At 44.2% G+C, this 21422-nt stretch overlaps 1 protein-coding gene across 1 annotated transcript in view; it reads left to right on the top strand.

The window, feature by feature from the left end:
• Positions 1 to 861: 861 nt before the first annotated feature.
• The window catches only part of PRICKLE1 (prickle planar cell polarity protein 1), a 65708-nt gene continuing 45147 nt past the window's right edge, over positions 862 to 21422 (top strand). The window contains exon 1 of the mRNA XM_075059078.1: positions 862 to 1059. The gene's annotated coding sequence lies outside the window, so the exon portion shown is untranslated. The remainder of the gene's footprint in view (positions 1060 to 21422) is intronic.

Below are 21422 nucleotides of genomic sequence, written 5' to 3' on the forward strand. Positions count from 1 at the left end.
TTTTTCATAGAGGATTTAAACACTGCGAGACCACTCGAGAACCAGGAGCCCAGTTCACGTTGCCTAAAGGGCGTGAGGTGTGAGACTGAAACAGGGGCTGCTAACTCCGATGGCTTACGCCGATACCAAAAGTGCTCCTAAGAATAGAAGGGACGGGATTTAAATCTCTACCTGGCTCCTTCCGTGTCCCTTTAACGCCTACCCCGTTCGCTCTGCAGTCTTATTTACCTTCACCCCAGGGTTGCCTTGCTTTGGGCAGTGCCCTCCCCTGCCAGATCTCTCGGGGAGGCCGAGGGGATGGCGAGGGCCCCGGGGGCAATCGGTGGGGATGCGCAACCCACCGACCATCCCGTGGGCCCCAAAGACAGCCAGAGCGAGCTCCATCGCCTACCCTTGCAAGTTTTTAATTCACTTTCCCTCGACGAGAGCCGGCGATCGGCCTCAGAGCTCCGTCTGACCGCGGGAAACGGACGGGCGGGGCGGCCCGCCCGTCCCCGCCCTTCCCAAATTTGGGGGGGGGGAGAGAAAAAGGGTTTTCACCACTTCTGTGAAAATCGGGAGCTTCAAACGGCAGCGCGCCTCCTCCCTTGCCGCCCCGCCCCGCCCCGCCCCGCCCCGCCCCGCCCCGCCCCGCCCCGCCCCGCCCCGCCCCGCCCCGCCCCGCCCCGCCGGGTTTCCCGAGCCGCCCGCCCCGCCCCGGCCCGACGGCGATTGGCGGGCTCTGCGGGCGGTAGCCAATGGGGGCGGCGGAACGCTCATGTCTCCGTCCCGGGCGCGGGGCGGCGGAGCCCCATTAGGGCGGGGAGCGGGCGCGGGGCTCGGCCACTCGCGGCGGCGGCGGCTGCCGGCGGAGGAGGAGGAGGAGGAGGAGGAGGAGGAGGAGGAGGTTCGGAGCCGTCGGTCCCCTCCGCGACGCTGCCCCGGCGATGCGGGTCTCCCGCCGGCGCTGACTCCGCGGGGCAGAGCCGGGTTCCCCCGCTTTCCCCCGCTTAGTCGATGTGACGGGACCCCCGCCGCCCCTCGCCGACCGGGGAAGGGGGGATACGTCGCCGTGGTTCGGTAAGCCGGCGGCTCGCCCGGGAAGGGAGAGGAGGGTTGGATGAGCAGCTCTGCGGTGGGACGCCCGGTGGTGGGGGCCGCCGCCGGGACCGTGCCGCTGCTGGCGGCGGAGCCCCTTCCCCCGGTATCCCGCCCTGCGGCGGGGGTCCTGCGCCCCGCCCGGGCTTTACATCGCCGGGACGTGCCTGTGAGGAGCCCCCCCCCCCCCCCCCCCCGCCGAGCCCGGAGCCGGCATTCGGCAGCGCCGTCCTGCCCGGAGTTGTTGGACGGGGGCTGGGGAGAGCGGGGCTGGGGCGGGGGGGGGAAGCGCGACGGACCGGGGCCGCCGGTCCGAAGAGGAGGGTGAAGGATGCGGGAGCTTTCCTCAAGGAAAAGAGAGCTCTGGAAGGGGCGGCGGACGCTCCCGGAGCCCCCTTCCCCCGGCATATGTGTTCAGCCACCATTTATCTATCATCCGGCCGGGGTGGGCCGGATCCAGGTCGCTTTCCTTGGGGTCTGAGCTCTGGGGGGGGCCGGGTCTGGCCTTGGAGAGGAATCTGTCATCGGACCCCGGCGGGGAGGCCGAGGAAAGCAAAATAAAGCCCCCGCCGGTACCAGTGTTTCTAAATGCCATCAACCGGAGAGCCAGGAAACGCAGCGGGGAGGGGGGGATATTTTACAAGCTCTCTGAGAAATGTTTGTACAGAGGATTTGGAGGTTAACAATGCATATTCCCTGCGTGCTAAAACGTAAAAGGTGGCAAAAATAAATGGCTAGCGTTGCTGCTGGCAAAGTTCCCCGGTTTCGCTCTTTAGCTGGTAATCGAGGTCTTTAAACTGCATGTTTTGCATGGCAAACTCGGAGTGACTGCTGCGATTTTCTAGCAGGATGTGGGGGTTTTTTCCCCCCTTTAGCTCTAGTTATTATTATTTCGAGGAGGAATTATCGTGACTTACATTGCTGCTCTACAGCACGGGTGTATGACAGCGGCCGGGTTTTCATCCCCGAATGTCAGCAGGTCAGAGTGGGCTTGGAAAGGGAAGGAAGGGGAGAGGAGAGAAGGAGAGCAGTTTACTCTGCCTGCAGTGACAGATTCTTTCATTTCTCACTGCAGAGCCCCGGATGAGCAGGGCTGGTGCGGTTCTGCCAACAACACGGTTAATTGTGTCCTGTAAATCAAGGTCCACGGAGCTGCTCTCTTTCTGTATAACAAAAGGTTTTTGTAATGAGTAAGCTCAGATCAGTCACATAAAAATTTTAACATCAACTGGGCAAGGTGTGCGTGTGTGGGGACCTTACAGGGTTAATAGCTAAACTATTAAGATTGGAGTCAGATGTGGGTAAAAGCAACAGGAGAGTCTGGTTTTTCCTAATATCCTGTAGTATGATAACTCTGAAGAAGGTAATTGTTTAAAAAAAAAATCTGTTTCGATTTAAGATTTATTAAGCAAGAAGAACCTTACGTAAACATCAGAATCCTTTTCTTGTTTGGAAAGGCAAGAAATGGCTAGAAATGTCATCTGAACTTAAAAGTGAAAGATGACAAACTATGTGTGGATTTTTATGCATATGTGCAAGAATGTTATTAATCTCATTTTCAACTAGCTTATGCTACATCTTAGGGGGACTGGGGTGTTTAACTCAGGCTTTTGGCAAAACGGCTTCTGTGCTTTTTTGTTGTTGTTTTTTTTTCCTAGCAAACGAGTTCTTTCTAACATTTAATAAGCTGTTTAGAATACAGGAGTAGGAGGTAGCAAGTGTCTTCCAAAGAAGGAGAAAAGAAGGGTGTGGGAGGGGGGGGAGCCAGGTTTTACTTACATATATAATAAGTTGGGAATGTAAATTTGTATATAAGGAGGAGATCTGAAGAACGACTTGGCACGCTAATGACCTGGCTTTTCAGAACTTCAAGAGTTTGGTCTGTCTCCCCCTATGGTTATAATAAGAGATTAAATGCATTTGGCATATTTAATTAATTAGCATATGAAAATCAGATGGCTTTTACTTTGTCATTGTTTTCCTGTGAAACTTCTCTATGCTAATGAACGTCTCCATTTTACAGAGTAATTTAAATGGCTTTGGTTCATATTATGTCTTTGCAGATTGCTTTGACCCTTTCTAATGCTGCAGCCTTTGTATCCTAGCCTGAAAGTCCTTCGCTTTGTAATACGGATCCTGTGTATTACATTGTCAACGGCTGCTATATGTGGCTTCTAACCGAGCAGGCTGAGAGTTGCGCTTAAATTTAAAGCCTCTCTTTGCTTGGATGCTGTTTTGTGCATTCTGGAGTTAATTGTATGTGCAGTAGTGAAGTCCATTTAAAACAAACAAACAGACAAGTTGGGTTTTGTTTCTGTTTTCTACCACTACCTTATCCTAAAGTAAAGAGATCCCTGCTGTTGGGGTATAAAAACATGCTCTGAAACATTACTTTTTTTTTTTTAATAATTACAAAGCATCATTTGTGTTTCTGGGAAAATTGTTGTATAATACAATATTGCATTAAGAGTACTTGATCGAGATGGGTGCGTAATGACCAAGTGACTTATATCGGTATCAGTTTACCCCCTTGTATTAAGCCTTAAGCTTCAGTTTGGCCAGCACTGTTTTCTGCTTATGCTCTTTGAACGGAGGTAAACTTGAGGTTAGCTCTAGTCATTAGTTAATACTTGGTGTAAGCTGTGCATGCTTAGGTCCTGGTCCTGGAAATGTTTACAGAAATGAGTCGCTTTTACTTGTGTGCTTAAATTGTTTGGATTAGGAGTTGTATAGTGGGAAGAACCAGCTTGGAAGGATACAGCACAGCTATCGCTCATCTTTCCCCCTCCCACCTTGTGGCTGAAGAATGATGGGAAGAAACATGTTTTGCAAGTGATAGCACACTGAAGTCGTGGCGCTTCTGGCAGAAATTCCCAGATGGACTATCAGATCACAATTTGCCAAAATTACGTGTTTTTTTACAGGAACAGCTCTTTGGCTGCTGGTTCGTTGTCAAAGGATATTTCTGGTTACTGAAGAAAATCTCACCAGTGATCTGCTATAACTCTTCCTCTTTGTATTTTGCTTGTTTGTATTGTGCGCTAAATACATCATACATTTTTGGGCAAAACTAAATGAACAAATGACTTCTCAGCACAAAGCGACAATACTTCAAGCACGTTTTTATGCAAGGAGGCTTTTTTTAAATGTACAAAATGAGTGAAGAGCTCAGATACAAGAGGTATGAGCCAATACAAACATTTTTAGTATTTTTAAAATATCTGTAAATGACAGCTTTTTGCTAGTTTACCTTTTCTTGGAACTCTGCCTGGAAAGCTAACTCCTTAAAAGTTCTTAAATATAACCATAAGATTGGTGAGTTGCTTTTCAAGATAATTTTGAACCTATCAAGCTCAGACTGTTTTGCTAGCTAGTAAACCTGGGGTAGACAGTGTCTCAGGCAGGCCTTTCATTTCCAGTGGATTACACATCAACAAAAGCTGGAGCTGTGTTATTTCAGTTGTTCTGTACCAAAGTCATGTACTCCTGTCTAAGGTTTGTGTTTGAAACATTGATTTATAGCACCTGATAGCTCTTGCTGTTCTGCCGTGTGTGCTTCTCTCCTTCATTTTCCTTCTCTTCTCCACCCCCCCGCCTTGCTCTCTAGTTCCACTGGGTTGGCAATAAAGTGATAAGAGTATTATGGAGTGTGCTTGTAGGTTTATATCTGTAACAGTTTTATTCAGTTGCCCCTCTTTTATCTAAGCACAGATCCCACAGCTTGCAATTACAGTCTTTGACTTTAGTAACAATTCTGGTTTTTTGAAATGTTTCCAGTTACACACAATATTGGCTTCGTGGAATAGCTGCATGCCAAAAAAGCATTTCCAACTGCCATCCAAATATTGAAATATGATTGCTTTGCTTTTATTTAAAATAAATTTTGTTTCCTGTGATGTTTTTATAACCACCTTTTTGAGCTTGTTGCCTTCTAATCTTGCATCAAGTAGCCCCAATCTTAGCATTACATGATTCCAGAACTAGGCTTCTCTGACGGCAACATGCCAAATCCATGTCTAATGTTTGTGTTAATGTGGTGTATATGAAAACTGACTTCTCGGTGGATTTGATCGCTGATTTGTATAATTGCAGCCAGCATGATTAAAAATCTGCATGTCAATATCACGATGCTTATAATAAACTTAGAGATTTTTTTTTTTAAGCAGGGTGATGTTAGTCCCTTAAGTTTTCTTAAAGGGAGTCTTCATTGTCCAAACACCTTCATTTCTGAAGGTGTTTGAGTGTTTTAAAAAGAAAATAAGAACATAGATGCAGCTATGAATGTAGCAAGGTAGACTTCAGATCATGCTGCGTGGTAGGACTCTCCCATCCTCTTGTTCTGTAGGAAAGCTCCATCTTCTCTCACCAGTCTTAAAAAGACTGAAATGAAAAACTTGCATGTTAAGAATTGTGCAATTGAATCTTTAAACATATCTAGACAGATACTGGCGCACTGCTCCTCAAAGCACACATCTCTTCTGTATTCCCATGCTCCTCATTGGAGCAATGTAAACCACCTTTGACATAAGCGTCGTAATTGTTCAGCTTTACCCATTTTATCCTCCCCTAATCTCTTCATGAACAAAGTACTCCTGTGACAGAGGTGGTGCTAGCTCAGCAAGAGGCTCCACCAAGGCACCCAGGCACTCTTGCTCAACCTGTCAAGCGCATGGGGTAGTCGGACACTGCCCTCACCCATGGCCCATTTCTGTAGCAACACGAATGCACAATAACCGTGGCACAAATTGAAAGCCGCTTTGCACTTTCAAGTGTGGATCAACTTGTCTAACCACAGTAAAAGCTGACTTGTTTTCAAGTATGTTAAAAATTAGTGCGTGATTAGTGAAGATGTTTTTTAAAGATCTCTTTTTGTAATCAAGTGTTACAGTTAATCACCCAGAAGTTCAAAAGTGTTTATGTAAAGAAATTGCGTGTGTTTGTGTACATACTTTAGAACTAATGTATTTTTACTTTATTTCAGCCTCCTTGCAGGAATCAGTATTTTTGTAGGAAAAATAAAAGCTTCGTATGCTGAGATGACTATTCAAAGTGTGAATATTTATATACTCTAAAATGAATTTTCTGAAGGTATTGGAGAAATGTCTGAACCTAGTGTATTTGCATCTCTATATACAGACTGCTGAATGAATTATGCTAGGTCTAGAATCTCGCTGGTGAATTGCAGATGTCTTTTGTAAAAGTATACATATGGCTTTCTGAGAGCTTTGAACTGTTTCCTCATGCTTTGCTCATCAGAAAGATCATATGGATAACTTCATTGCGAGAGGGTTTTTTTCAGTCTTGTTTGCAAAGCATGGTGGATCTGTGTGATAAATACTGAGTTCCCATTCATCCTAGGACTGAAATGAGTTCGTCCTGTGCATATGGAATATGGGAATAAGATACAGAGAGGATATGTTTACATTTAACAAAATTAATAGTATAAAGAGAGTGCAAAGGAACTTATAAGCCTAAACAGCTTGGCAGGCCAATAGCCAACAAACGTCTTAGAGTACTGCCAAACACGTAGGAAGCAGACCAGGCTCTCATCTACCAGAAAAGTACATAACTTCCAGCCTGGTAAGAATGTTGTTACCCAGGATGCAGCTTTGTTCTGTCCTCTTAGCAGCTCGGTGCAGGTTTGGATTTCAGACGGTATGTACTAGGAGGCACCACTACTAGTCAGGAGAAATGTGAACTGCCTAAGAAAGCAAGCAGTTGTGTTACGGCAGCTCTTCTCTGCAGCTGAATCCCAGAGTGTGAGTCCCCTTTTGCGGGAGGCTCTGGGGAAGTGAGCCGTGTACTAGGGTGAGGCTGGAGAGAGCATCCGTGTGGTAAGAGGGAGCCCTACGCACCACTGTTGTGTTCAAGCACGAGCAGCCAAAAAGCTGTGGAAGCGCTCGTGGTGCTGCCGAGTAGGTTAGTGAGCTGAATGGTTGATTTAGCTGGTTGTAAATCTAGTAAACGTCAAGCTTTACCTCCTGACCTTTTATACAGACAATCTGCTTGGACAATCTTTCCAGGGGATTTCAGGTGGTGTGAAACTGTAGTTCAGTGGTCCAGGCTAATAGGCCATTTCTTTCTCAATATATGATTTTCCAGTTATATAAAACTCTTGATTTCATGCAAGAACAGCTCTTACGGTTTCAGGGTAGCTGTTAACATATTGAACTTGAGCAATGCAGGTATTTGATTGAACTGAAGTGACCACAGTGACAAGTAGGCATCTGTTTCATTGCTGCAGATTTATTGCTTTTCAGATTTCTTTGCAAAATCTCCCCTGACACTCAGAGCTCTATGCCTAGTTCTGAATCTGCCATCTTTTAGGCTGTGATTTTGGTAGGTTAGTTTTTAATGTCTCCCTGTCTGTCTCGTACTGTAGCCATTTATAAACCTTTTTGACCTATTAGTTGATGTCTTATTAGCCTGGAGCTGATGCTGTAAAGAGGTACTGCTATGATGAGAATGTTTTGACTGTGGTATAGTAGAAAGGTATACTTGGTGGCCTTATTTTAGGAATTGAGGTGATACCAGGCTTCTGTTCATGTAAGGCTTTTTTTTTTCCTTACTTTGATGTGTAAGTCAGTGTTCAGCATTTAAACTAACTCTGAAACACTCAAAGTTGGATATTCAAGGGCAGATGTGTTTGTTCTTGGGTCTCTTTCCACCTTCCCATGGCCTCTGGAAGGAGACTAATGCTTTGAAAGAAGAGGTCTCATGAAAATCAGCAGGTATATCTTGAATTATGCAACGGTTTTTTCTGCAGGTAGCAGTCATCCGCCTTCATGCAATTCTGTGCACTTACCTTCTTCCTGCTTTGTCATGTATTAAATCAGCCAATATTTAATGCAACTGTGAGAAGGGAATCTAGACTTGTTTTTAAAAGGAAATTGCTGGCACGTCTTCCTACTGGAGTGCAGGGGGAGACTTACAAACCAGTATGTGAGCTGCAGCACCAGTTGTGCACATGAGTGGGGGGGGGGAAGCATTTCCAAACAGGCAGTTACAGTAATATTCTGTCAGTGTTGGATGCTGAATGAGTATGAATTACTTCAATCTTGCATTTCTATGGTATATAAACCTGATAAAACAATATAGTAAGTCTGTATTCCCTCTGTAAAATACTTGAGTTATTTCCCTTGCACTGTCACTTAGTTGTGCTGGCACAGCTTGAGCAGGGACATGGAGATGGTTTGCAAATGTTTGTGGGTTTGGGAGTTTTCTGGCTTTTTGTTTCAAGTGAGCTTTCCAGATCAGCACAGACTTGTACAAGGATTGTGTTAGTACACAGAGTTGCTCACCAGGGTGGTGAAAGAGGAGCTTCCTAACCACATGCTGCTACCCCAGAAAATAGACCATAAAGCTGCTGTTGTGCCGTGGGTCCAAACCATGAAGTGGTTTTGTCACCTGTAAATCATCTAGTCCTTTGTCTGAATTGAGTTCCAGTCAAGAGTGTTGCTCTTTCTACCTACTGTAATACTAGTTGTCTGGATGATCCTGAAGGGTTTTGGAAGATCATCAGTTTGAGCTTGGGTGTGAATGATGATTAGGCACCATTTCTAGTGATGTAAATAGTTCAGGCCTCTCCCCAGCCTTCCAGTTTCTGGGAATGGAAAGTCTCTGTCCTTAGCAAAGAAAATGACCTACTCCTCATTTTATGGAATAACTGTAGGAAAATATAAATCAATGGTGTCTGTGGAAAGAAAATACTTATTTCTAAAATCTTATTTTAAAGCTGGTTTCATGACTGGGCTTCTGACTTCTTAATACCAATCCCCAGTCTTCAAAAAACCCTGGATAAGCTGCAAGTTCCCCACCACCACCCCCAGCTAGAGCCTCTTTGCCTGCCTTCGCTTGTGTACTCTATCGGTTTCACAGTTCATATACTTGTGTTTTTTTTTTTAAATCTCCCCCTGCACTCTGGTGGGAAACATGTCTGCTGTTTCCTTTCAAACACACAAGGCTTGATTCTCCTCTCACAATGGCATAAATTGTGAAGAACTCCACTTGAAATCAATGGAAGTAAAGACATGTAAAATGGGGTGAGAGAAGAGCCCAGCCTCTGGTTTCTATTTTTAAGTGAGTCTGGTTAACCTAAAATTGTTCAATGTGCCACTGTGACTTTAGTTTGTAGATATCAGTTGCTATGCTTGTTTCTCTTCGTACATAATGTTTCATTTTCATATATAATACATTACAGCTAGCACCCCTAATCATGATGCACATTTCTTTGATTTAATATCTCAGTACTACTACATCAGGTTTGGTAGTTAACAAGTAATATGCATGGTAAAGTACTTACCTTACTAGGGTCAGATCCTACAAAAAGTCTGGGGTATAGCTGTATTCCAGTGCAAGTCCTGAAGGAAAGAAGGCTGGATTGGCTCTATCCATACAACTTAAACTTTCTTTGTGGTTTTCTATTGCTGTAGTAGTTCCGATCTGTGAATCTTGTTGTAGTTCTGATCTGTGAATCTTGTTCCTCATTATCCAGGTTCAAGATACTAATTCTACATAAACAAACTTTCTCGGTTATTGTTGTTTTTCCTGTACTTGTAAAGTGTTTGGCTCCAATCTTAGATTTTGTACTTACTCAAGAACTTATTTTAACTTCAGATTTTCTCTGAACAGCTAAGTACTTGGCAATAAACCTGGAATAGCCACACACAATTTCTGCCATTGCCTAAGTTTTGGTGGTTGCTCACATTTGTTTATTTTTTGGCAATGGATTCTGGTCCTTAATTACCATCAGTAGTCAAATAACTGAATGAGATTATACAGCAGTGCTGTAAAAACTGTTCATGCTAGCTATGATCTGTACATGTGTGGATATCTTTGAAAACAGTCACCTCATTCATTAACCACTGCAACAGACTCCAACTTTACCACTATTTAGTTTTTGAAATTAATGCAGCATTCTCTACCTAACTGAAACGTTGCTTTGACTGCCTCTTTTTATAGTTTAAAAAATAACATGAAATAGTTGACTCTTGTAATGTATTCTAACTTGGAGTAGATCTATTGGTTTATTTGAATTTTTGTTTCCTGCTTGAGTAGCAAATTGCATGTGTCCACAAGGGAGTCTCTTTAAACTTGAAGAATGTGGTAGGCTTAGTCTATCACTTAAATTTTATCTCTAACTTGATTATGATGAGAGTGAAAACCCTGTGGTGTTTAGCCTCTTGTGCTGTTCAGTCCTTGAGCTTTTCCCTTCAACTTTAATCCACCACTCCCCCCAAAAAAGTCACAAGGTTGCTTAGCTAGTATGTGGTGGCCTTATGTATCAGGGACAGAAGATTCCACAGAAGCGTGCTGTGCTGCACGAGGTTGTCATGTTGCAGACCTCCATCTTCAATGTGGCTTCCCAGTCACAGAAGTGATGCACAACTGGCTTCCGACCTCTTGACTACAGCTATTGATTCCAATAGCAAGTTCTCCTGTGTCCTTGCTAGGTTTTGCATTACTTACCATGGGAAAAATTGAGCGTTTATCATAGTGAATTGATTGTTGCTTTAACTGTGGCTTTTTTGAAGTATAGCTGTCCAGCAGTGAGGTAGCATGATGATGGAGACTAAACCGCTGCTGCTGTGAACTGCTGTGATCATGTGCAGTAGTGCTTGCCTATAGCTGATGGGGGGGGGGGGGGGGGGGGGAAGGGAAGAAGTGTGTATGATAGGGATACGTATGCTTGTTGATCAAATAAACTTTTCTCAGCTGGAAGCTTCTCAGCTTTGTTCTGGTGGAGCAGTCCTTGTTGGGGACTAGGGAACTGACAGCCTTCTGAATGCAGAGATGTGCAGGGGGTGGCAGGTTTTACTCGTTTTTAATCTGATAGCTTTGGGACTCATTCTGCTGTACCATTCCTGGAGCATTTTTAAGCTCTTCTGAGAGTTATTACTGTGGAGGCTGCAATGCATGTCTGGAAGAGAAACTACTTTTGGTAGTACTTTCAAAGCATAAGGTCTGGTGTGCGAAGTCATCTTCGGGTACAAGAGAAACAAAAGGGTGCTGTGGCCGGAGTATGAGAATATCTGGAAAAATAAGTCTCTAATGCAAATTAGTGTATACAGCAAGCTTGAAGAAAGACTGAAAGCTTTGCCAAGCAATATGAAGCACCTTATCGGTTTCATGGATGAAGCAGCTTCCATTGAAAAAGATAAGGGAATAGAAAAGCATGCTTCTGGCTGTTTATTAGTTGCAGTTGACAACTAGTCAAAGACAGTATCATGTAATAAGGTTGGTGACTAAAGTCTCTAAGGAGACTTAAGTAACTTTTTGCCTGTTGTGAAACTGGTGGCATAAGACCTGACCTCAGGAAGTGGAGATGTATTTGGAGATCAGAGCTTGAACTTGGGTACGCTGTAAGAAAGTGTTTAAAACTCTTTAAGAGTATGCATGTGTTAAGGACAAAAGTGTGGGGGGGTGTGGGGGTGTGAAGTAAAGCAATGTGTTAAATAATGCCAGCAGCCTCTCAGTTTTTATCCAACTGTGTCCTGTTTAAGGAAGGTAAAAATGATTAAAAATTGGTACACTGTGGAAGGGTACATAGAAAAGATTACTTCTTGACAGCATTCCAAAATTACTAGCTAAAGACAATTTTGTAACATTGATGTCTAACAGCATTCTGGTAGCCTCAATTTTTTCTTTCCTGTGGAACAGTTCCAGCCCTCACCTGCAAGTTAGTTTGTTCTGTGACACTTTGCAGAATAAAATAAATACCAGGAGGACACACTGCAAAACAACTATATCTAAATTTCTGACCGAAGTACGCACACAGCTTGGTACAGCTATAAATTTGGCCCCTAAGAAAAACATCTGGGAAGACACGTGAGCCTGTCCGCACACGCTGCACCTGTAGTGCAATAGATGAGCACCAAGCACTTCTATAAGAAAGCCTGAGATCCGCATCTCCAAAACTGAAGCGTTTCTGTAGCTGTTGGGCCAGCACGGGAAGGCGCATTAACAACATGGAGGGCAGAGCGTACCTGCCTGAGAGGGTGCAGGTGGATCTCAAGTCAGTGCTGTGCTGGCTGCCTGCAGGAGAGATGCTTGAGGATAGTCGCCTTGAAACTGCATAGATGAAAAATACGTAGAGTTAGTGACAGTCCTGGGCGTTTTCACTTAAATACTGAAATATGGGGCTTGAGCTCCAACTACCTTTCTGGTTTTGCAGAGAAAACCAGACTAGCGTGATGGTGCCTGCCTGGGCTCTCCTGCAGCTCCAGGGAAGGGCTGAGGGGCAGGCCGTTGCGATGAGGAGGGTAGCAGCCACGTCTGGTCAGGCAAACGCAGTGCCCAGACACCCAAGATGGTGGCAGCCGTCCTAGTGGACTGGTGGGGTAGGGAAAGCTCAGGGCCTGTGGTGTTAGGGCGCTGGCACCCGGGAGAGGTGCGGTGGCGTTGCAGCCGCCACGGTGTTGGTGTGACTTGCGATGGCGGCTTCGTTTCTAGCCGGGCAGAACGATAACGAGAGCTCGTTTCGCCGTTCGCCTCAGCCTGAGAGGAGACGAGGGCGGGAGGGGGCAGAAAAGGGCGGGAGCGGCGCTAGATGGCGCCCGTAGGCTGGCGGTGAGCCCGCTTCCCGCCGGGCGCTGCGGGAAGCCGCTCCGACGGGAAAAGGTGTTGGAAGCGACGCCGCGGGGTTTTTTTGTTGTTGGTTTTTTGGTTTGGTTTTTTTTTTTTTTGGTGTGCTTTTGTGGCACTCGAAGCGCTTCTGCCTGACTGTATTTCAAGAGTGAAGTTTCGGATTCCTCTAAAAGACCTGTTCGCTGTGACGCTGGGAGCAAAATAAAGAGCACGCTTTTTTCATTTCCCTCATATTATTAGAATCCTGCTTGAAATGAGTGAAATAAACGGATTTGAAGGACAGACGGCAACCTGCCGCTGCAAAAAATGGAGGAATCTTTTTTTTCCCCTGTTCCTCTGCTTGCTGTGCCTCTGTTAATTTGCCACTGTCCAAAACTGTACTGAAACCCAAAGGAAAAGGGAACAAGCTTGCAGGTCCCACCCCATATGCTCAAAGATACGTTTAGATGCGCATCTTTTGGGTTGACATCTCGCTTCATTTTTATTTTTTTTTTTTTCTGTCAGGAGAAGGTGGATGTGACTTTGCAGGTAGAGCTGGAGAACGTGAAGTGAAACGAAGCCTTCGGCCTCGGCTTGCCCCAGCAGACCGGAGGGGTACGGCAGGAGCCCAGCAGGCTGTGGTACTCTGTGCCTGGAGAGCGAGATTTTCCTCAGCAGGCTTTTGTTCCCCAGAAGACCCTCTGGTGGGACGAGGACGTGTGTTGCCTGTTGTTGCGATGGCAGCTCCGTGAGGGTGTCGGTGGTCCGAGTGCGTAGACGGAGGCAGGAGCCTAAGAACAGCCCCTCCACAAGCACAGGAGACGACAGAAGAAAAGCAAGCACTTTGATGTTTTTTCTCTAGGCCCCCCAGTAAGCTGCCCAAACTAGTTTAGCCAGGCCTGGAGACAGCAGAGGGAGGAAAAAATGGGCTCTGCTGAATAGCCAAAGGAGCGCTTCCTTATCGCCCTCATTCCTGGGGAGCTTTTGCGCTGAAGTGAGCCTGTCCTGAAGGTACGGGAGCGAGATAGGCCTGCCCCAGACTGCCGCAGAAATGCGTTTTGTTGATAATCATGAAGAGGCCGTTTGGGGTCAGTAACTGTTGGTCCTGCTTTTGAGGGAAGGATGGGCAGGTGCTAAATTCAGGCCTGTGGATTAATCCCGCTTGGGATGCGGGCTGTGGCTGCCACGGTTCCCTCTAAAGGCCTTGGAAGGAGAAGGGGCACCTCAGGAGGCTGCTGAGACTTCAGGTGGGTTGTTAGGCTCGGGTGAAATAAATAAGCATTCAGAACATCTTCTGCAGAAAAGAAATGGGGAGGAATTGCTGGCAGTGCAGAACTCAAGCATCTGGCCAACTTGACCAAAATATTGTTTAAAAAGGGAACAGTCATTTCTCAGAATTGTAGGCATATTTGAGAGTTTTTAGCTAAGTTCTTGTAAGCATTATCCTGTTAACATGAAAAGTGTTGCTAGCTTTTGTAGACTTCTGATGGGGCTGTGAGACATAGGTGCTAATAATGAATCACCTGAGTGGCAGGTGTTGAAGCCATTCTCAAATGGACCAGGGCTTTTTTTTTTATCTTCTACAAGTACTGGTTAGTGCTACACCAAACAAGATCTGTCTCCTGTTGTACCCTTCTTCCCACAAGAGAAAGAAAACATTCTTTCAGGGGTGTTTTTTTGTTCCTTGAATTCAATCTTGGGAAAGGAAACCCTCAGTGGTAAATAATTAGGTTAGGAACTAGCAGGATGGGCTTAAATGAAAGTGCCTCCTTCAGCGATTCCTCTCCCTTCTTAATTGTACAATGGACTTTCTCAACGCTGCTTCCTGGTATTCATCCAAGTCGTCCAGCCCTGAGTACCTGTAAACAATTAACATTCTCCCACATGGCACACAAACCCTTGGTCAGTGTTTAACGGGGTATTTGTGTGTGGCAGCAGTTTAACCTCCTCGAGGAATCCTTCTGTCTTCCTTCTGCCTTTCTCTTCCACATCCTTTCCTCCCAGTTGTTGTTGCTGACGAATTTATACGCGGACTCTAAATACACCTATTTCTATGTGATGCTACTGTCTCCTCTGTCCTAAGAAGCTATAATTGCAGAAAAATGTCAGGTTTTAATTGTATGTCTCTAGCAGTCCCTATTTAATGTCGTTCACACCTGCTTTTAGGTTTGTTAGAGTAAGCTGCTGATGGGAACATGCTGTTCCACTCTCTCATATTGGAAAAAATGAAGCGATTCCTAGGCCTCCTGTAAGGTTTCTTTTATTGCTGTTGTCATCCTGTTCTGCATTTGAACAGAGAACATTACCAATTGCCTCTTGACTGGCCAAAATCACAATATAGGGACGTAGAAGCAAGAGCTGCTATGAAGTGTACTTTACCTAGTATGTAACATGGCCATTGGGTGACAGGGAGTTAGATCTGTGGTGCTGAGCATCTTATAAGGTGTTAAAATGGATTGAAACTCAACATGTAATGAGGGACTCTCAAAAATACATTTCTGAATCGCAGGACTTACTGGTGCAGAATATGTACAAATAAGCGCAGTCTGGGAAGTACTCCTTAGCCAGTGGCAAAGGGTGAGTAAATAAGAACAAACCCCCACCACCTCCAACTGAAAAGTAAAAATGGTCAACTTCTATGCGCTTCTAGAAAATGGGATGTCTCTTAAGTGACACCTTGCTTTGAGTGAAGCATTGCTCAGCCCTGATGCTAGTTTTATTGTGCGATCACGAGGCATCAAAATTGCCATAGGGAAGTGCTCAGTGATGCAGTACTGCTTTTAAAAAGGAAACCAAGCCCCAAATGTTTGACTATTATTGCATTAGCATTCAGTTTTCATCAGATGATACACAGCTTCAAATATGCCTGAAAGATAAGTTAAAAAAAAAAAAACTTTTAAAATCAACGTAGTGGCATCTGAGATGCCAGTCCTTTGGACATCAGCAGCAGTTGGAACACTTCAGGGTTCAGTATGTAATGATAAAGTGTGTAATGCCTGTGATCCTCTTGGTCTTGAGCAACCTGCTCAAGAAACTGCCTTCAAGCATCAGTTGCCCATATTTTACACCAAAAGAGTGTGAATAACATATAGCTAGAAATAATTTTGCCCACTAATGGGTATGATTGACAAATAGACAGAGAGACCTTCAGAACAAGGGAGGAATGGAACTGGCCCTTACTTTTTGAACAGTTTTTTTCTTATAATGACTAAGGTTTCTTAACAAATATGCTTTTCGTTTAAAAATACAGATACTTTTATTTGGAACTTAGAATATACATAAGTCTTACTGCAAGTACTAACGGAATGTTTTGTCTGACTGACCACTTCTTATTAATTACAAAGCTAGAAATAGATTGGATTGATAAGTCATAACCCTGAAGCTGCTTCCTGTACATGATCTTTAGTGTTTTTAAAATTCTTTTCTTATCACATTCTAATCATGTCTGGCAGCATGACACATGCCTTCAGGGGATGACAGGCTGTGGTCATGTGGGATTTTTGTTTTTAAGTCTCCTAGCGTAAATTTTGGAAGCTAATATTGATTGGGTAACACTTCTTTCACCTCCAAGTAGATAACGTGCTGTCTGTACCCCGATATGTAAAGAGTAGTACAGGAATACAAAAAATTGACAATACAGGCAACAGTTTGCAGTTGATATTCCAAAGTTCAATGTTTGTGTTGTGACGAAAGCAAGCTAAGATTTGGCAGGATTGTTAGCTCTAGGAAAGCCTAGTGATGTAGATAAAATTATTCTTATCTCAGTGTTGCTTCAATCTTAAAAAGTCTCTTTAAAAGGCAGACAGCTCTATCCCCTTCACTGAAGCTTCTACCAAATGTCAGAAATGATTCTCGAAATAAGACAAAATGCACTGAAAAGCAAGGACAGGGTTGTGGTTTTTTTGTTGTTTTTTTTTTCTTCTGGAAGCTCAAGTAAGTTCACTGGAGGGCTGACATTACATGAATGACTACTGCAGACTACTGTCTCCACACAGCACCTCTTTGTTTCATAAAGCCATTTTTTAATGAAAACCTAGGATATTCCCTGTCCCTTTCTGTAGAATGTATAGCTCTGGTGCCACTGGCTGTCTTCCCACCACCACCCCCAAGTAGGACTGAGTTCATTTGATGGACCTAGTTTGTGAGCTGCTTCTGTAAAGCCACCATATGGTGCATCAGGGCAGCATCTGGACAAAATGCTTCACAGAAGTATGTAGTACCGCTGGGGAACCTAGCTCATAAAACAAAATGAAGATCTAAACCAATGAAAAAGGCCATTTTCTGTAGCATTTCCAGCTCTGAAGTTCTTAACTCTTCTAAGCTGATGTTTCATGAAGGCAACTCTTGGGCAAATTTACCTTATGTAAAAATAATTGGACTTAACAACTTTGGACTACTACTGGCAACGTCTTTGGAAGTTTCTCCCTTAAGACCAAATACATCTTTAATCAAACATCTGTACCCTAACGATGGCAAAAAATGTCACTTTAAAAAATCCATTGTTTTTCTTGAATTGTTCATACTCAATTTATAGATTATGCTTAAGCTGCATCTGTTCATCTGACTTGCTTTTGGCTTGTCCCATAAAATGTTACTGCACTATTGCTAAGGAATGTCTTAAATTATTGGGATAGAGTGACATCTGGCAAGTATTGATTACTTTGGCAGACTTATACAAGATTGTGTTTATTCCACCAAAAGTACATTTTTTCCATCTGTGCTTAAAGCATCCATTCAAGAATTGAAGAATTTCAAGCGTGAGTGTGCTTTTCTTTTTTTCCCCAGTCCTTTTTTCTTATCAGTAGGGTCTGTCAGGAGGACATCTTGAAAATTAAACTTATTCAATAACAAGACTCATTTCCATCTAAAGTATTGCATATGTTCTTTCCTGCTACTGATTAACTTGGTCCAGACTTGGGTCTACTCTTCTCCCACTGAAGGACTTGAGTCCTTGATGATTATGGTGGTGATTACAAGAGAATGAGACTCATGGGAACACAGTAAAGATGCAAGAGGTAAAGATCAACTAACTGAGAATCTGGAGAGACAGAGAAGAGAGTAATTACCTTATCTACTTTTCGAACAGTTCCTCCTTTCATTTGAATTGAAACAAGATTATAGTGACCCGATACAGCTGGTAATGAAATGGCAGTATAGCTCTGACCTGAGTGGGAGTTGTATGCTTCAAATGATAACTTAACCAGGGTGTTATACTCATCAGGAAACAAAGTTACTGTATGAGCAGTGCTTGTATCTGCACCACCTATAGTTTGCTTAAAAAAGCAAATACAATGGACATCATGCTCAAAATGTTACAAATTCATTTTAATGGAGGACAAATTCTGTAGCACTTCAAGCCTGTTCTCACCAAACTGAAGCAGCCACCATGCTGGATGGGGGAGTTTGATCACAATTGTAAAACATCAGTCTTTGCACCCATGGATCATTGGAAAACTGAGTTTTGGACCCTTAAGACTTATTTTATCATTCACGCTTACTTGTGTCAGGTCAACCCCGATACAAATCCTGTGTGAGAGCTGGCACAGTTATTCACTGTGTTCCCCACAGGAGAAAGTACAGGTGCTTTTGTTGAATCGTTCTGGTTGGAAACAACCTCAGGAGGTCATTTGTTTTAGTCTTCTCAAAGCAGGGTCAACTGAATTTGGACCACCCTGTGTCAGTGCAGCATTTGGATATCTGCAGCATGCAGCAGGTCTCTTAGTAAATAAAGCAGTGTTTCTACAAATTGTATCTTCATAAATTAGAATGTCTTTAGTAAATCATGTGTTCCCACTAGAAGAATGGGGATAATAGAAAAACCCAGTTTTCCTTCCCTTGTGTTTATAGTTGTTCATCGAGGGTGCTGTACTGCATCATGATCGGTTGCAAAGCATATGTTGACCTGTTTGTATGGCTGGTTTCATTCATGGGTGCCAGGTTGCTGAAGTAGATGACTGCATGGTTGTCGAAGTGGCACTTGAGTAACAATATCTTGCAGCGTTGTTAGAAGGTGATTAAGATTCAACTAGGCTCTAAGTTGGTTTTCTTTTGAAAATACCTCCTAAAATATTAATTTGGAAGCTGTATTCATGAACTACGGGCTTCATGTTGCTGTTTAGAGGTGTGCCATAAGTGATGGACAATTGAGCTCTGTCATGCTAAGGCAACCTGGCCAGTTTGCCGATGACACCAAGGTGTGTGGTGCAGTTGACATGCTGGAGGGAAGGGATGCCATCCAGAGGGACGTTGACAGGCTTGAGAGGTGGGTCCGTGCAAACCTCATGAAGTTCAGCAAGGCCAAGTGCAAGGTCCTGCGCATGGGTTGCGGCAATCCCAAGCACATATACAGGCTGGGTGATGAGTGGATTGAGAGCACCTATGTGGAGAAGGACTTGGGAGTAATAGCAGATGAAAAACTGAATAGGAGCCAGGAATGTGTGCTTACAGCCCAGAAAGCCAATCGCATTCTGGGCTGCATCGAAAGAAGTGTGGCCAGCAGGTCAAGAGAGATGATTCTGCCCCTCTACTCCGCTCTTATGAGGTCCTACCTGGAGTACTGTGTTCAGATCTGGGGTCCCCAGTGTAAGAAAGACATGAACCTGCTTGAGGGGGTCCAGAGGAGGGCCATGAAGATGATCTGGGGCTGGAGCACCTCTTCTATGAGGATAGGTGGAGAGAATTGAGGTTGTTCGGCCTGGACAAGAGAGGGCTCCAGGCACACCTTATTAGCAGCCTTCCAGTACTTAAAGGGGGCCTACAGGAAAGATGGGGAGGGACTCTTGAACAGGGAGTGTAGTGATAGGATGAGGGGTAATAGTTTTAAACAGAAAGAGGGTAGATTTAGATTAGATATTAGGAAGAAATTCTTTACTGTGAGGGTGGTGAGGCACTGGAAGAGATTGCCCAGAGAGTTTGTGGCTGCCCTCTCCCTGGCAGTGTTCAAGGCCAGGTTGGATGGGGCTTTGAGCAACCTGGTCTAGTGGAAGGTGTCCCTGCCCATGGCAGGGGGCTTGGAACTAGATGATCTTCAAGGTACATTCCAACCCAAACCATTCTATGATTATGTGGAACAGCAGACTACTCATATTCATGGCCCATGAATGGTCAGGGATTTGTTCTCAAAATGTTATAAGATCAGGAAAGTCTTCTTCAGAAGCAACTGCTTATGAGTGCCAGTCTAGAGTACTTCCAGAGGAAAATATAAATAAAAGGCAAAGATTGTAATCTCCTAAACCTGGATGGTATGAAATAAGGTTGAGAAGCTGCTCATTCTGAATGAGTAGAAATCTTGCAGCTCAACTTGAACCTCTGAGTTTGTTTTGGTTTTATAGTTGGCACATCTGCATCATGCTCACTTGCAAGCAGCTGAAGTTGCATGTTCATACCCTTTCAGACAAAATTTTTATGTGTGTGCATTCCTTCCAGGTATTTTGGCAGTAAAGGGGAAGTTTGATAAGTCATAGCTATGCTTTAAAGAACAACTCTGAAATTTCAGATGCCCAAAGATATCTACAGCAATTTAGTGGAAATTGGATTTGGGTGGGGATTATCACGGAGGCTGTCCTTTGATTCCTATGGCTCTTCTGGGTGTCTGAGGGAGGTTAGAGAACTCTTCAAGGTATCTGAGCAAAACAGGCCTATTGCCAGGGAGCGCTGGTATGTAAGTTGGCCACGCAGAGGAAACGTGTCCTTTCGAGGAATTCCACTGTTTTGCACTGATGCTCAAATCCAAGCTCCAAAGGAAGCACACTTTTTTGTGTGTCACTGTCTAGCATGTGAGTCATTACTGTTCAGTCAGTTTACATTGTTCCAGATAAGTAAGTAAAACTTTTTGATTTGTTCTGTAAGTTGTTAATCCCTGTTTAATTTTGTTTGTATAGAGTGAGTATTCAGATATTTTGGCTATAGAAGGCCATATATTATGCTTTAAAACTCCAGTACACTTAACTAATACAAACAGTTAATTCCTACCTACAGTAAATTTATCTTTGTCTTCCTCCTCCCCTACCCCAAGGTGCAAATGCGAAAGAGGAGAAAGATTTGGGGTGTCACTCTGAATGTGAAAGTGGATTCACACATACAGATGCAAGGATGATAGTTTGAGAACAGAAAAGTGCACACAGTTCCACTGGCTTAGAGCACTATTTAGATAAGTGTGCTACTGTGGTCTGTCTTTCCCCCTGCAGTGGCATTACTGCTTGTCTGACCTCATGGTGAATTGGTTTAAAGAATCAAATCAACAGGAAATTTCACTTTTTTCTCTTTTTCTTTTGGTAGAGTTAGCTTTCTGCTTGTTTAAATTCCTGCACAGTTCTACCATGTGATCAGCTGAGTGCCATTGTTGGCGCAAGGAGACTTCGTGTGGTCAGCACAGAGGAAGAAGGCAGAGTCCCTGCAGCATCCCAAACATAAATGTGTTTAAGTTGTGCCTTGAAAGTCCCCAGTTATCCAGTTCTCACATGTCTTGCTTTGTCTTGTTCTGCAGGTACACTACTTCTCTCTTTCTGCTCTTCTTATTGGCTCACTTTTACAACTTTTCTAATAGTGAGATGGTCCTCAGAGATGATGGCATGCACTAAAATAGTTGGGGACGCTATTACAGGTGGTTACTGCTCTTGGTGGTGCAAAGGTTATTACTGATTGGAACCCTTTGCCTGCCTTGTCTGCATCAGCATGGCTGTCACCCCTGGCCTCTTTGCCAAAATTTACTGCCCCTCCCCAGTGGAGAGGGTGGTGGATTGGGTAGATCTCAGCCACTTCAGGGAGGTTTCAGTCTAAAC

The sequence above is a fragment of the Buteo buteo genome, chromosome 28 (genome assembly GCF_964188355.1).
Source record: "Buteo buteo chromosome 28, bButBut1.hap1.1, whole genome shotgun sequence".
Taxonomy (NCBI): domain Eukaryota; kingdom Metazoa; phylum Chordata; class Aves; order Accipitriformes; family Accipitridae; genus Buteo; species Buteo buteo.